At 40.3% G+C, this 16,553-nt stretch overlaps 1 long non-coding RNA gene across 1 annotated transcript in view; it reads left to right on the top strand.

The window, feature by feature from the left end:
- The window catches only part of LOC137233115 (uncharacterized), a 28,086-nt gene extending 17,901 nt beyond the window's left edge, over nucleotides 1-10,185 (top strand). The window contains exons 3-4 of the long non-coding RNA XR_010947301.1: nucleotides 2,196-2,362; nucleotides 10,005-10,185. This is a non-coding gene — a long non-coding RNA (uncharacterized lncRNA). The remainder of the gene's footprint in view (nucleotides 1-2,195; nucleotides 2,363-10,004) is intronic.
- Nucleotides 10,186-16,553: the final 6,368 nt, after the last annotated feature.

The raw sequence follows: 16,553 nt of genomic DNA on the forward strand, positions 1-16,553 counted from the left end.
CAGGGCTACATAGGGAAGCACCAGTGTCAGTCAGGAGGCAGAGGGAGTGAGGAGAAAAAGTGGGCAAGAAACTTTATTGGTGTTTCCATGGGAAGGAATGTGAAGCAGGGTAAGGAAGCTAAGTGGGTTTTGGATTGGCTACTTTGAATAATCTTGGTGAACTCTGGGGCACTGGGGCTGTCCTTAGTTGTCTGATACTTGGCCCCTGGGGTGATTAGGGCAGGAGGATAGTGGCCCCAGTGTGAGAAGTGGTTGAGGTATGGGCTTCACACTGGTTGATTTGCCTGTAAAGGTGCATTCTCTGATGAGTTGCTTACCATAGCTAGGAACCTGTGGAGGAGCAGTCCCTTCCAGTGTCAACAAGGCCCCAAGATGTCAAAGAATCAAAATAAAGACACGCCTAATACACCACCCTAGAAGAGAGTAGGCGTAAGGCTGTCCTTATAAGAAGAAACTGAGCAAACAGGACACAATTAGATTGAATGGGTGGTTGGATGGATGGATGGATGGAGCAATAGATATGTAAGGTTTATTCTCCCTGACGTCCATAGCTCTAGTCTAACACATATGGTTGTTTCAGTGGAAACGTCCCTATTTGAAGATCAAGGATAAAGCACAGTCACAAAGTGGCATTCATGCAACCCCTGGATAGATATCTCATCCACTGCTTCAAAATGAAGACCCTGCTAAATGATGTGGAGGGAGATTGTAGGAGCATAGCTGGCCATGTGGGATTTCACATTGGCTGTTATTCCCCATAACTCTGCTGCCGAGACATCAGATCATGGCTGGTTAGCAACATGAAGTCAGTTCCCTTCCAAAATCAATAAGAAACTTCTGACTGGGCTATCTGCATTGACTCGGAAAGAAGAATAAGGATGCAAAGTTAGAAAACCAAAGCTAGAGAATAAAAATTTCTGAATGGGTGCTTTCATTGGTTTGTTGGCAAGAAACACATTCAAGGAAACCAGGTCGATTTTCAATTCCCTTTTTCATAAATTAAAAATAGCTTCTTCTGATAGTTAGACACGTGGGTCCCAAATGGCCCAGGTAATTCATTAGCTCAGATGGAGAAAACATATTTCTCCATCAGTGCGTTGGACTCATCTCACTGTGACACCCCAAGCTCGTAATGACACTGGAAAGAGAGCCACGTTTTAGCCCAGTCCAGCTGAATTCAAAATTTGACTGTCTGCAACTGGTGCTTTTCCTTGCAGGACATTTCTCCAGAAACTCATCCCCGAGACTCGCTATTAATTGGAGAAGATTTATTTATCCTATAGGCTTGATAATCAATCATCGGATTTCAGCACTTGTTTTGTGGGATTCCATTTCATCACTTGCTACAGTATATATTATTATTCATTATAGAAGTTTGTTAACGGTGTATTTATTTGAGTGACTCTCCCTCTAAATAAAGGGGCCTTATAAAGTTTTTTTTTAAATAAAGGTTTATTTTTACATCAGCTATTTGCTTTCCTATGCTAAACCTCTGAGCAGCATGCAAACCGAATTCCTGCATCTCAGGCCGGGCTGGGGCTGTTGGAAGGGTGATAAAAGCAGCTGGCCGGGCCCTTCAGCAGATTTGGTTTTTTCAGCCCTGTCAGTCACTTTCCCTTTGAGAAGGGAACAAGACGGCTGGTAGAGATTAGGGATGGTAATGTAAAAGTTTCTACCTACTGCATAAAATTCTTTCAAATGAATGCAAGCGTTAAATTGTCAATGATTTTTCACATAAAGTAGATATTAAACTGTGCATGCCCGCTGGTGTTGGTATAAATTTTTGTCAACATTTTTGGCACACGGGGGCTGAGCCTGGGGGGTCAAGAAATGTTTTTAACCAAACTTTGTTGTTTCAGTTGCTCTTTTTACACTCGTGTGTTGTAACTCAAACGTAGAATCTTTTCCCAAAAATGAAATTTGGCAGGCCATTAGTCCGTAATGTGGTCTAATGCCTGTGGGTATTTTTTAAACATGTAAATGGCCAAGATATTTAGGTTTTTGAGGTTGAAAAACTGTGCACGCACTCTTAGCAACTTCTTTTTCAGCTGTATTTAGTATGCATATTTATTGCACATGTGTATTATGAAGCACGCCGATTAGACTGGAGATTAGTTGGGAAAATATACAAATGCCTCTTCACGGGGCGAATGTCTTACAGTGCAGTGAGTTGATTTGTCTCCTCTTTTTACTAGGGAGTAAGAGGTAGCCCTGAGGCAAACCCTGCCCCCCACGGCCCACTCCCAGAGTGAGGAGACTTCAGGCCATTCCCACTCATCCATGGGGCTAGAAGACTGAATGTGGCAGCCACCCCCAAGCCTGCTGACCGGCTCCATAGCAGAGTAATATCCAGAGAAAGAGGGTGAGCATCTGTATCTCATGGTTCTAAATCCCGTCTCCGGTCTCATTGCCCTAACCTGTACCAATGCCCTGTGGACATGAATCCTGGGCTTTTCCCAACGCTCAAGGATCCACACACAGAATCCAAAACAAATACTCTGAGCATAAAGAGAACATATTATAGCCTAATCCACTGTCCAGATCATTGAAAAGTAACAGTTATTACCTCATTTGAAAGTAATCTTTAACAATTAGCTTAGGAAAGTATTTCATAATTTTTTGCTAGCCTTACACAAACGAAAAATTTTTCATGTAATCAATTAAATCTGGCAGCATAGCATCAGGCACTCATTAGGCTGGGCTGCTTGAAATTCATGTACAATTTCTTCCTTATGCTGATCCGCAGGAGCTTTTAAACTTGCACTGGGATGCTGGCAACATCCCCCAAACATCTCAGACACATTGTCTCTCTGAACCTGAACTTTTTTAATGGTGGTTAAACATGTTGTCTGCTTTAGTTTCCTGTCTATCTTCATCATGAGCTAACACCTGTTTCCAATAAATTATACTGGGCTGTATCAGCAACACCTTGGCAACGGCTGCCACCCTGAAAGGCGGAGTGCCCTTGAGGACAATACACCTGTGAACACACAGAGTGTTTATTTAGCTGAAAGCCAAAACTCTAAGTTACATAAAGCAATTATCTAAAGCCTAATGTATGCCCATTATTAACACAAAATAATCCTGTTCTTAAAAACCAATAAAAATCTATTTAAAGGATTTTTCCAAATCCAGCTGAAATTTGTACTCAACTAGAGAGCTAGTCTTCACCTGGGACTTAAAATTCTAATGGTGGGCAAGGGAGAGGTTTGTATGTGAGTTATAATATTCTTAGCTCACGCCTGGAATATAGGGCATGAGCATGAATGGGTGGTACAGCCAAAGCTTTCGACTGTTGAGCAAGGACTTGCTTATTTAAAATAATCTTTGTTACAGGTCACTTTTTTAAAAAAACATTTGACTATGGTCTAGAGGTTGGAGAAAGGAGTGGATTGTTTCAGTTTATATTTAAATGGAGGAATAGTTCATCCCAGGATACCTTTCTTTATTTGTACAACCCACCTTTCCCTTATGGTTCATTACCTAATAGCATTACTCTTAGGTAATGGGGTTAGCAATATACTAATAACGAAAATGGAACCAATGTCAGGTAAAAAGCTTCAAACTTCCATCCTGACACATGAAATATATTAATAATGAAAATTCCAGCCAGTTATAGTATCTACTGCACAGAGTTCAGTTTCTAGAGTGTTTGACCTGAGGCCCTTTCAAGAAATGGCATCACATATTACATATTCTTGAGCCATAAATAATAATAGAAAATAGCTATTGTTTCTCCCACCTTGAAGACCCATGAAATCTGAGTGATTTTTTGCTTAGAGTTTGTAATATGTTAATCCCTGTCTGATACTTCCTGTTGACATTTAACTGACGGACCTATAGTCACTTAGGTGCGAATGTGTTTTAGCGCTTCTGTTTGGCTGAATGCAAATGCTGTTGGAAGTAAGTGCTGATGAGTATTACAGCTCCCAGCTTGGTCCATGTCAGTGTCACTGATGGTTCACATGCAGTGCACATGAGTGAGTGCCTGAAGCCTGAGAATCGGACATTGGAAGACAGTTTTGAAACAGCAGGTCTGTGTTTTATAACAAAGTCCACAACACACCAGGCCAGTCATGCTTTCCTTAAACTAGCCATGTGAGTGACGATGAGTTAGGTTGCGGTAGATGGAGGAGAGGCTTAAGAACGTGGCACACCATGGCCATAATTGCTTTTTTCTCCTCTTTGCAAATTTCTGCTTCTTTCATTTATTTAGCAACTGTTTTCTGAGCGCTTATTCCAGACTACAAGCTGGGGATACTAAGATGCATTAGACAGATGGTGGTTCCTTTTTGCTGGATTGCAAAGACCTCCTCTGTGTGTTTGAGACATCTGTGATGAGAGACCAAGGTTCTAACTGTGATTCTGTCACCACTGGTAGAGTTGGTCTGGAACAAGCCGCTGGTCCCCTTTCAGCCAGTTTGCTCCCTTGTAAAACATGAAAACCAATTCTTGGAGCATCTACATCAGAGAAGTGACATAAAACTCAAATAAACAACTAATGCAAATATATCCTGCAACTTTCAAGCTCTGAGTCCTTTTGAGGGTCCTTTTGTTCTTGCGCTTTACTAGCCCTCAAGTTATTTCTTTAGGTGACTTCTTGTGTGTGTGAAGACCCAACAGGAAACTCACAAAATGCAGCCACAGCAGCAGTTTCATTATCAAAACTCCAGCAAGCATTCCAGCCAGACTAATTCCCCACTGGATTCACTTAATGTGTAAGGAGATCTTTCAGCCAGACTTCACTGGGCGGGGGGGGGGGGGATAGAGAGAGAGAGAAAATTAAGAAAAATGTTTTCCTTTTCTAATCAGTATAGCATTATGCTAATTCAAGGCTCTCTCTATAAAGATATAGGACTTCCTCCTTTGATTTATTTTTATGATTAGGGGCCCTCACAAACAATTGCTTGTAAATGTGAGAGCACCTAGTTTGCATTCCAGGCCAGAAGAAACCCAAGAATGGATTTTCAAAGGAGAGCTCATTCCTATCCCCCTGGAGAATTTATCTTTATTAAAGGTCAGCAAATGTAGAGCATGCTTTGCTAATTTACCACGCGTATGGGAAATAAGTCATGAGTACAAGTTTGTGCAGAAGATAAGATTTACTATGTTTTAGATAAACTGATTTTTGAATATTGAAAGGGTAATTCAAAAAACATTTTAAAATACTATTGGTTTCTCTGCCTGCTTGTCAGATTTCCCATTGGTGATGAAACCCTGCCAAGTATAGATTTAGTACTGGTCATGAAACCAGAGCTGGGCTTGTGGTTACCTGATAATAACTGTGATAGTAAATTCATCCATTAATTTCTTTCCTGTTTCCCTACATGGGTAACATTAAACCAAGATATTATGCTGTTGGATGGAGAAAATCATTTTCATTCACACACACACACACACACACACACACACACACACACACACACACTTTGGAATTCTATTAGGCTGCTAATTCCCAAAGACTACAGATGTCCCTCCTATGCCATGTTGGAAGGATAACGCAAAAATTGCAAACGAGGTGCCCTGTGACCTGGGACTATCAAAGGCTATTAGACACAGTGGCAGGCTCCATGGAGATGGACAAGTGTATTAAAACTGGATTCGTAAAGAAAATAATAAATACAGTAACCTGTATATGATTAATGGGGCAAAACTTGCCCTTGTTTCAAGCTGTCCCATAGATAAATGGAGCTGGGGCTAACAAGTGAACTACTGTGAGGTTTTGCTTTGTTTTGTTTTTTGGTGGTGGGTGGGGGTCAGTTAGGCTAGACCCATAGACAAGGGAAAAAATTAGATCTTTATAACACACTCTTACTTTGGGCATCGGAGAATTTATGCACTTCTGGGGGCATCTCGATGGACTGTGTTTTCCTCACAAACAGATGGGCTTATGAGTGCCATTTTATCAGATTTAAGATTAGGCTTCAGATTTAATTCTGTCCCATACTTGGCAATGGGAGGAGTCTGACTTTTCTGCTTACATGCCTTGAAATGAATCAATGATGATTTGTTTCCCCTCCTTTTCTCCCCCTCTTTACCTTGAAAGCCAGGTAACGGATGAAGCAGACAGAGTGATTTTCAAGTGTCATCCTTTTGTGTGAGGGTGACTTATGGAAACCCCCCAGGCTAGAGGTTCTGAATGCCTCTACGCAAAGCAGAGAGGACAGACAACAGAATGATCTCAGGGTGTAAAACTATGCTTGCTTGTGTGGGATTTGATTTAAGCCATTTTTGAACTGCCAGTTCGTTGTTTCAAAAGGCATACCTGCACAGAACCTGTTGTGGTCAAGAAGCTGATTAGCAAAAGAATGTTCTTCAGTTTCTGGAAATCCTATATAAAGAACCATCATGGTTTTTGTTAAGAATAAGATTACCCATGAGTTACCGAAACCCATCCTGCTTTAGTGAAGAGAAGGTTTGGAGGAGAAATAACTCAAGGATGGGAAAAGGATCTAGGAAGAAACCTAGAAAAATAGAGATTTTGAGAGAAATACGTCTCTTAAGCAGAACTTAGAAAGAGATGAGAATCCCTAAGATTAAGAGGATCCTTATAATTTTAGTATTGAAGAGAAATGGGATCTCTGAGACAGGAGAATCAGGTGGTCATTGCAGGCATAAACTGAAAGCACATTTCCTGGCATCTCTACCTGCTACCTGTGTGTCTGTGGCCAAGTTATTCAACCTCTCTATAACCCATTTTCTGCATCTGTTAAAATGAAGATAAAGTACCTATCTCAAGGGGCTTAAATGAGGATTACATGAAATGATGTATAAGTAGACAAAGTACTTGGCATAGTGTCTGAAATATTATAAATGCTCAATAAATGACAGCTTTTATTAGTTTATAAACTAGAGTTTCAATCTTTATCACTGCAGTAGAAACAGGCGTGACTGTGGATTTGAGAGAGTCAGGCAGGGGAATGTACCATGGACAAGGGTCTCCCAGCCCCACGTGCAGTGCCTGACTCATAAGAGGTATTCAGTAAATTTCTCTCAAGGGATGAATCACATAGATCAGGTCTTTCAGTACGTCGAGTTGGGACTGAGCTTCACTTGCCAAATGTTGTTTGACTACTTTCTGAAGTACCCAGTAGAAATAGTAAGGTTATCCCACTGGTCTTGTTAAGCCAAGAAACACAGATGAACAGACAGACATTGTGGAACACAGGGTATGATCAAGTCAGTTCTAGGCTGTCACTATGCACCCATCCTCACCATGTATCCTGACCTGTGATCTTGCCTAAAGCTCCTGTGGGAATTGCTCTGGTTTGGCCTGTTTATATCAGACTTCCTCAGCATAAGGATAAGTCACTAATGAAGGTTGTAGCGTGGGACTGGATATCTGGCTTCTTTGCCAGACTCTGTATGGACATTCCGGGGTGGCAAGGTCAAGGGAAAGATGTAGAGACATGAGCAGTAAACAGGCAAGATGCCACCATACTCTCTCCACTTTACCCCCTGCCACTGGCATGGATAGAGAGCTAGAGGCAAAGCAAGGGATGCATGCCATTCAATAGCGTAAGGAGAGGAAGGAAGGAAGAAAGGGTCAGGAAGGGGAAGGAAAGGAAACTCACTTTTACAAAGTCAGACTCAGATCCCATGTGCTCAAGAAATAATTGTTACCTGAGTTGTGATATAATCAAATAAGCAATAATCATTTAATTCATTGTCACTTTATGCCATGAAGCTTCATAAAAATGGATTGGATAATGAAGCAGGAAAAGGAATTATGGAATAGAAGCTGTTCTCCCTGACTGTGAGCCCCTATTCTGGCTGAAAAATATACAGAGGTCCATCAGGGTAGAAAAGGAACAATCCCAAACCCCTCCAGGGAGTAGGAGGGTGCTAGGACATACAAAGTGGGTTGTTCACTCTAAAGGGACTGTCCAGGCTCTACTTCTTGGGATGGGGTTTGCAGTAGGCCCTAGATGACCTTCAAGGAATATCTGGATTTTGTCATGTAGACCTGGGTCTTGTTGGAATCATTGTAGATTCCTATTGTAGTTATGGTGTGGATTTAAGCTGCATCTCTAAACACAGGTGCTAATTCCATTGTCTCTAAATGCATAGAATTGATAATTAAGGGGAGGGAGTTAATATTTTTCAGCATCTTTTGTGTGCTTCGCACTGTGCTAGATGCATCTCATTTAATCCTTCAATAGCACTGGGAAATAGATATTATTTCCATTTTACACATGAAGAAACTGAGGCTCAGAGAGGGCCTTGCTGAGAGTCGTGCAGCTAGGGATTGGTAGAGCTAGGATTATGAACTAGCTCTACCTGCTCTTTCCTCTGTAAAAGAGAGATTCAGAAACTGGCTGGGGGAGGATGTCAAAAATGAAGTTGTGGGCTTCCCTGGTGGCGCAGTGGTTGAGAGTCCGCCTGCCAATGCAGGGGACACGGGTTCGTGCCCCGGTCCGGGAAGATCCCATGTGCCACAGAGCGGCTGGGCCCGTGAGCCATGGCCGCTGAGCCTGCGCGTCCGGAGCCTGTGCTCCGCAACGGGAGAGGCCACAACAGCGAGAGGCCCCCGTACCGCAAAAATACAAAAAAAAAAAAAAAAAAAAAAAAATGAAGTTGTGAGCATTATAAAAAGCAAAATATGATATTGTCATGTGGACGTATTATAATTAAGCACTGAAAAAATTATCTAATTATGTTGAGGATTTTTTTTCCATATTGGAAGCGTGCATTTCCTGCATGAACTTTGAAAATATATATATTCTATAACGTAGAAGTTTTACTTTGTATCTCAGTATTTACTGTACAGAAAAATTTACCAGTGAGCTCAAGGAAGTATGCCCGAGGTTGTTCATTGCAGAATTTCTATAAGAGTAAAAACAAAGCGAAATCAAACCAAACCAGCAAACAAAAACCCTGAAGCCCTGTTGATGAAAGAAGTAAGAGGAGAAATTTTTCAAAACAATGTGAAAAATTTCTTAGATCTGTATAAGTTTTCAGATTGAAAGGGACATCTAGTGTTCAACAAAATGAATACAAAATGACTCACAACAAGGTAGATTATCATGAAGTTTGAAGCATCACAATAAAGAAAACATCCTAAAAGCCTCTGGACAGAATAATGAGTCTCGTATAAAGAATCAGCGGTCAGAATGGCATTAGTCTTCTAAAAGCAGCACTGGAGGATTAGGTGTCAATTTAGCTGATGTGCATGGCCATGCTGAGAGGAGGTAAAGAGTTCTTTTAGTGAGTGTGAGGATGAATTATTGCTAGGTAGATAGAAAACAAAAGATAGGTAAAAGTGAGGCAATTATCAATTCCACGAAAAACAGAGAGTTCTATAGAAAAAAAATCACATAATCATAGTACTATATATGCTATCAATGAACAGCACTTACAATAATGATAATAATTATTATTATATTTAATCAAGCATAAATATATTACTTATTGGGGATTTGGAGAGAAGAGAAATATATGCATATAAGGGGTGAATGGGGAAGGAGAACTAAATCTTCATCTTTCATCTTTCTAACAAGTCAATGGATAATATCTAAAACTGAAAAAAAAAAAAAGAAAAGAAATAGCATTATATTTATCTTATTTAGTGCACCAGAAGAAATTCCTTTTCTGGGAAGTGGGATTCGGAGATGAGATGGGGAGCTGCAGAAGACTGCTGCTTTTATCTTAAAGCCTTGGGGTGATATTTTCCTTTTTAAAATACATGCTTCTATTAGTTTGAATGTTAAACTAAAATCAAAGCTCTTGCATGCTTATTGGAAACATTTGGAATGTAAAAATGTGTAAAAATGTAAACAAGATTACTCATAACTTATCACCCAGATATACCCACCGTTAGCGCTCAAAAGTATGATCTTCTAGTCTTATTTTCTTTCTGCTGAAACACACTTTATAGGATCATAAAGCATTTGAGTTTTATAGGCTTCTGTTACTATACAGCTCGTTTCTCCTCCCCCTCCCCTTCCCTCCCCCCTCCCTACCCCCCTCCCTCTCTCTCACTCTCTCTCTCTCTGCCTCACTAGCTTTGAGGTGTTAAGAGGCCATGTGGGGAACCCCATGTGGCAGAGAACTGTGAGCAGCCTCTTGGAGCTGATGACATCCTTGACTGACAGCCAGCAAGAAGCTCTCGGTCCTACCAGAGGAAGGAATTGAATTCTGCCAACAACTTAAGTGAGCTTAGAAGTGAGTCCTTACCCACACAAGTCCCAGGTGAGACCACAGCCCCTGCCAAAACTCTGAAGTCTTTTGAGACTAATCAGAAGATCCAGCTAAAGTCATGCCCGAAGTCCTGGCATACAGAAACTGTGAGATAATAAATGTTTGTTGCTTTGAGCCATTAAGTCTGTGGTAGTATAATTACATGACAATAGAAAACTAACACTTGTTCTATTGGAGGAATTCACAATTTGAAGCACATCTTTGGGAGCAGACTATGTATAAGAATGTATAAAATTGGAGTATCCAGCATCATATTGCTCATGCTGGGGATGAAAGTCAAGGTATGCCGTGCACCACCCCAGGAGAATAGCCCTGACCTTTCTGAACCAGTATCCTTTTGTTTTCGCTCTATGGAAGTGCTGACATGTCAGCTGTTTTTGCATGTGTGAAAGGATCTTACACAGAGGGCTCATGTCTTAGAACATGCACGTGGTGTTTGTACAGCAAAAATAATGTTGGTTTGCAGGACCTACGTATGTAGGATTTTACTAGAGCAGAGAGGCCTTGAAAAAACCTCCCAAGCCAACAAGCTTGTGTTTTCTTTTCAAAGAAAGACCAACCAAGCTTAATTTAAATCAAAAGAGAAGGTAACGGTGAAAAAAAGGGGAAAAAATTACATAAGCACGAGATAGCAAAAAGGAAAGTGGCAGGCAACATATGTGAAACTGGAGGAGTGAAAATTCAATGAAAATATAAGTGTAACTAATTGTTTCTCAGAAATGTGACTGATTTACCTCCCTATTAGCAGGAGGCCCTAGCTGAGTGCCTTTTAATTGAAAGGAAAGAATGTACCTTGTATATGTCATCGTCACTTGCTTACTAAAGGGTCCTGTTCTCTTTCCAGCACGTGTGGCAAGAATTGGGATATGCTGAATTGGAAGAAGGAAAAAAAGTAAAAATATTAGCAAAATAGTTTAAAGGATAAGCTATAAGAGAAGATGGAAACAACTGACAGTGATCCAAAAGGGAAACATTAAGGCAAGAGGAGATGTTAATGTAGGCTAAAAATACTTCTGCCTGGGAAGAAAATGACAAATTCCCCTAAAGGGCGATTCACACGCAATAATAAGCATAGTAAGAGTTGAATGCACACCTACTGAATTAAACAACAAGAATATTGACTGAATTAAACCACAAGAATATTGAAAATGATTAGTTAGCATATGGGATCTTCATTGTACCAAACTTTTATTCATTCAGCAAATATTAGCATGCAGTAACTCTTTTATAGTTCACGGCAACTCCATGAGGTAAATAATGTTGTCATTCTCCATTTTACAGACAAGGAGGCTGGAAAAGCTTATGGAACTTGCCCAAATCGCATGGCTAGAAAGTAAAAGAGCTGGGTTTTGAATTCAGGACTCTCTGATCCTAATTTTCTTGCATTGAATATAAGAAATCTCAAGGGCTATGGTGGTAATAGAAAGGAAATGCAGGGCACAGCCTATGTTAAGAAATGCCCACGTGCAGATGGAAGGAAAGACCATGAGCTATTCTTAGGGGCTGAGGAGCGCAGCAGTTGCAGAAAATGCCCCAGAGGGATGAGGCACCAAGATAGAGTGTGAGAACTGCTCTCAGGATAAAACAGTAAGAACTGTGGATCCCCTGTTCTTTGATTTTTAAAACCACTGTGCCAATATTGGAGCAAATTAAAGAGATTACCTGCATCAGAATCACTTGGGAATCCTGTTAAAGTCCAGATCCCTGCACCAGACTTCAGACCATTTTTAACAAGCCACCATTGACTGGGATGCATACCAAAGCTAGAGAAAGATTCTGCACTAAGATGTGAGTAGAGGACACTCCTCACTTATAGTAACAAGCATAGCGACAGAATGTGTTTGAGTAACACTGACAAGAAGGTTAGCTCACTGGGGAGCCCAAATCACATATTTATCCAGCCCAGATCCACGGCATGGGTAAAAAATTTTTTAAAGACCATGAATAAGGTGATCCCCCCACTCCACCCTAAACAACCCAAGCGAATGAATGAATGAATAAGACATGATATAAGCTGAAACATGTGCCCCTGGGCTGGTCCCCCTGGATGAGGCTGCAGTGAATGGAGGTGAACACAGCACTGACTCTGTTGGGCATCCACAGCTGGATCACAAAAATAGAGGCTGGTGCATGTCCCGTCAGCAGTAGCCAAGCCAGAGGGAAGGCTGGGTGGACTGTCAATTTCAGAAACGCCAGAAAGGTGCCTGAAATCTGAGAATTTCTAGAACAAAAAAGATTCTATGCTTTTTTTATCTCTACATGTTGGATGTGTTTTTCATTCATGTTATTCTACATACAGCATGACTTTTGGTACAGGGCATCAAAGAAGTGGTCAAGCTGCTCACGAGATTGTGGCCAGTCTTGCCTCTTCTAGCTAGATAAAGGCTGTGGAACACTGGATTTCACCTTCTTCACTTAAAATTTTTTTCCAGCTTTATTGAGATGTAATTGACATACAACATCGTATACAATGTTTAAGAATACAATGTGTTGATATGATATCATTAATACGTTGCAAAATTATAACCACTGTAGTGTTAGCTGACACTTCCATCATGTCACATAATTGCCATTTCTCTTCTGTGGTAAAGACATTTCAGGTCTACTCAGTTAACAACTTTCAGGTATATAATACATTATTGTTAACTATAATCACCATGCTGAATGTCAGATTTCCAGAACTTCGTCTTCTAACTAGAAGCTTGTATCCTCACCTTCTTTGATTTTATACTTCCTGGTAAAAGGGTGAAATGCAGACTGTAGATGAAACAGAGAGATGACTTGTTAAGGAATCTAATGGACCCTTTCCTCTCTGCCATTTCTGTAGAAAGGTTTTATTCCAGCATCTGTATTTTATCCCAGCTTCTTACAAGTCTCTCTTAATACAGACCATTGCCTGAATCCCTGGAGCCCGTGTACTTCTAAGGCATCCCTGCGGTGTGTTTACTGTTATTACTCTAGCCAACAGACGTGAAACTGAGATGATATTTCTAGAAATAAAATGGCTCCTCATTTCCCTACCTGTCTCAGAATCACACTGGATCCTGAAACAAAGCCAGGAACACCACTCATAGCAACTCTCTAGCTGCAAGGAGATTTGTTTTCAAAGCACCTGACAAGCTACATCTGATTCATCCTCGAAACCGACTTGTCAGGGGAATAAACACCAAGTGTCAGAACTTCCCAAGAAATCTAGTGATGAAAAGCCCTTTAACAATGAACAAATCAAATTCAGTTCTAACGCCAGGAACAGAAAGAAAGTGAAATGAAGAGGCACAGAAGAGCAAGACCAGGTATGATTTTAGATAAGGCTGGAGATGAGTTAGACCGTTAACGAGAAACAGATACTTGAAGAGCTTTCAAGACAGCAGATGCCCAGGAGAAGGAGGCTGATCTGGGAAGGTCTTGCAGCCAGGAGAGGTACTTTGGTGCTGGCATTAGCTAACTTTTTATGAAAATATCCCATCCATGGACATCCACCAGACAATCATGTTTGCCCCTGCTTTTGCCACTCATGTCCTTGCTTTTTTTTTTCCAGACCTTCTATCCCAAGGCTGATATGTACACATCGTGATTTCTTTGTCTTGTTTCCACCTCCGCATTCCTCTCTAGTGCTGTCAGATCAAATAGACATGCTCTAAGTGACCACTCAATACTTCAGGCTTGAGGCTTCTCAAAGCCAACATGTTAGATGAGCTCTAACAGTCTAATGGTGTGCTGGTTTCCATTAAGTACTGAATCTTGCCCTGTAGGGATGGAGCTAAGAAATGCATAAATTATTTAATGTAAGGACTTTGCTGATGACTGATAAAATCAAATTAGCTGCTTTGGGCTAAGGATGAATTTGAAACAGAATTCCCTCCTTTGAAGAGACAGTGACAAATCTATTTGATAGGTCTGCATGTCAAGTTTCTTTGGTAGATAATTTAGCAGAATCCTTTGCTAGGCAAAGTGAATGAGATTGGCTTAGGTTATGGACTAGTTTTTTTTTTTCCTAAAATGTTTATTTTTGTCACATTATTAAACCCATACCCACCCATACACATTTTATTTTAAAAAGCAGAAAAAAAAAAACCCTCATTCCTAATTCTAACAGTACAATAAAACTTGACGTTTGGAGTATTTCCTTCTAGCCTTTTGTCTACATGGGTGTATAATATAGATATCTTTACAAAATAGAAGTCATTTTATATATATGGATATTTACTTTTTTACATATTTATTAAAACCTGATTTCAACTAGTATATAATAGGCCATATTCTGACTCCATTTTTGATTATTGTTTCAGGGTAATTATTCCACTAAAGGTTACAAATAGTTTTAAGTCTCTTAATATATGTTGCCATATTATTTTCCAAAAACTCTGACTCAGCTTGTAATCCCAACAAGTAATATACGGGTTTTTAAGTTTTGGGAGGGTTGGGTATTAAAAACGTAGAATTCACTTCCTATGTGTAGATACTTTCCAAAATATTTGCTAGGTGAAAATACTATCTCATTGCTTTTTGAATTGACTAATAAAATGTATTACTTTTTAGGCTTTTAAGTTACTTTTTTAAAAAAATTAATGTGTGAAGAGTTTTGCTTTGTTCTACTCCTTCCTGGCTACATGATTCCCTAAATCACTACCTGTGTAATTATGACTGGTGTAACCAAGAGTGTGTGTTTTGAAGTAAAAATGCATCACTTTTGTAACCTGAGTAGTTCCTTGGTCACATGTGATCTAGTCCTAGTGTGATTTCGTGTTTGAACAAACATGATACGGGAACCAAAATTAACAACAATTTAAAAAATATATAACTTTGTCTCTCTTAAAGAACATTTTTAAGATCTAATTTATAATCCATGCTAATACTTTTTAAATTATCCTGCTTATTCCTTTCTTTTTTACCCCATGGCTGCTTGAAAGCTCCCCCACCCCACCCCCGCCGCACCCCAGTGCATACTCTCCATCAAAAACTGTGTCCAGCAACCCATACCTCTTAGTCTTTGCCTTTTTTTTCTTTCTTTTTTTTTTTTTTTTTTTGCGGTACGCGGGCCTCTCACTGTTGTGGCCTCTCCCGTTGCGGAGCACAGGCTCCACACGCGCAGTCTCAGCGGCCATGGCTCACGGGCCTAGCCACTCCGCGGCGTGTGGGATCTTCCCGGACCTGGGCACGAGCCCGTGTCCCCTGCATCGGCAGGTGGACTCTCAACCACTGCACCACCACAGAAGCCCAGTCTTTGCCTTTTATATCACATCCCCCTTCCTCCTGACACGCTGATCTTAATTTCCTCTACCCAGACTCCAAATTTGGTATCAAAAAGTCTCGAATCATGTTGCCAAAGAACTCTGTTTGATGGAATGATAAGACGCACAGGTGCACATTGACTTATGTTTTCTTTATGCTGGCTTTCTGAACGCTACTAGCTGTCAATGTGTAACTGTCAATATGGCTTTGCAGAAAATTATCAGTGTTTGCACAGCAGAGCCCCATCTCAAACCAAGTTAGCACTTGCTGATGGCCAATACAAAAAATAAATTTCTTTTTGAATTTTATTTTATTTATTTTTTTATACAGCAGGTTATTAGTTATCTGTTTTATACATATTAGTGTATACATGTCAATCCCAATCTCCCAATTCATCGCATCACCACCCGCTCCCCGCCACTTTCCCCCCTTGGTGTCCATACGTTTGTTCTCTACATCTGTGTCTCTATTTCTGCCCTGCAAACCAGTTCATCTGTACCATTTTTCTAGGTTCCACATATATGTGTTAATATACAATATTTGTTTTCCTCTTTCTGACTTACTTCACTCTGTATGACAGACTCTAGATCTGACCACGTCTCTACAAATGCCCCAATTTCATTCCTTTTAAAGGCTGAGTAATATTCCATTGTATATGTGTACCACATCTTCTTTATCCATTCCTCTGTTGATGGGCATTTCAGTTGCTTCCATGTCCTGGCTATTGTAAATAATGCTGCAATGAACATTGGGGTGCATGTGTCTTTTTGAATTATGGTTTTCTCTGGGTATATGCCCAGTAGTGGGATTGCTGGGTCATATGGTAATTCTATTTTTAGTTTTTTAAGAAACCTCCATACTGTTCTCCATAGTGGCTGTAGCAATTTACATTCTCACCAACAGTGCAAGAGGGTTCCCTTTTCTCCACACCCTCTCCAGCATTTGTTGTTTGTAGATTTTCTGATGATGCCCATTCTAACTGGTGTGAGGTGATACCTCATTGTAGTTTTGATGTGCATTTCTCTAATTATTAGTGATGTTGAGCAGCTTTTCATGTGCTTCTTGGCCATCTGTTTGTCTTCTTTGGAGAAGTGTCTATATAGGTCTTCTGCCCATTTTTG

The sequence above is a fragment of the Pseudorca crassidens genome, chromosome 10, assembly GCF_039906515.1.
Source record: "Pseudorca crassidens isolate mPseCra1 chromosome 10, mPseCra1.hap1, whole genome shotgun sequence".
Taxonomy (NCBI): Eukaryota; Metazoa; Chordata; class Mammalia; order Artiodactyla; family Delphinidae; genus Pseudorca; species Pseudorca crassidens.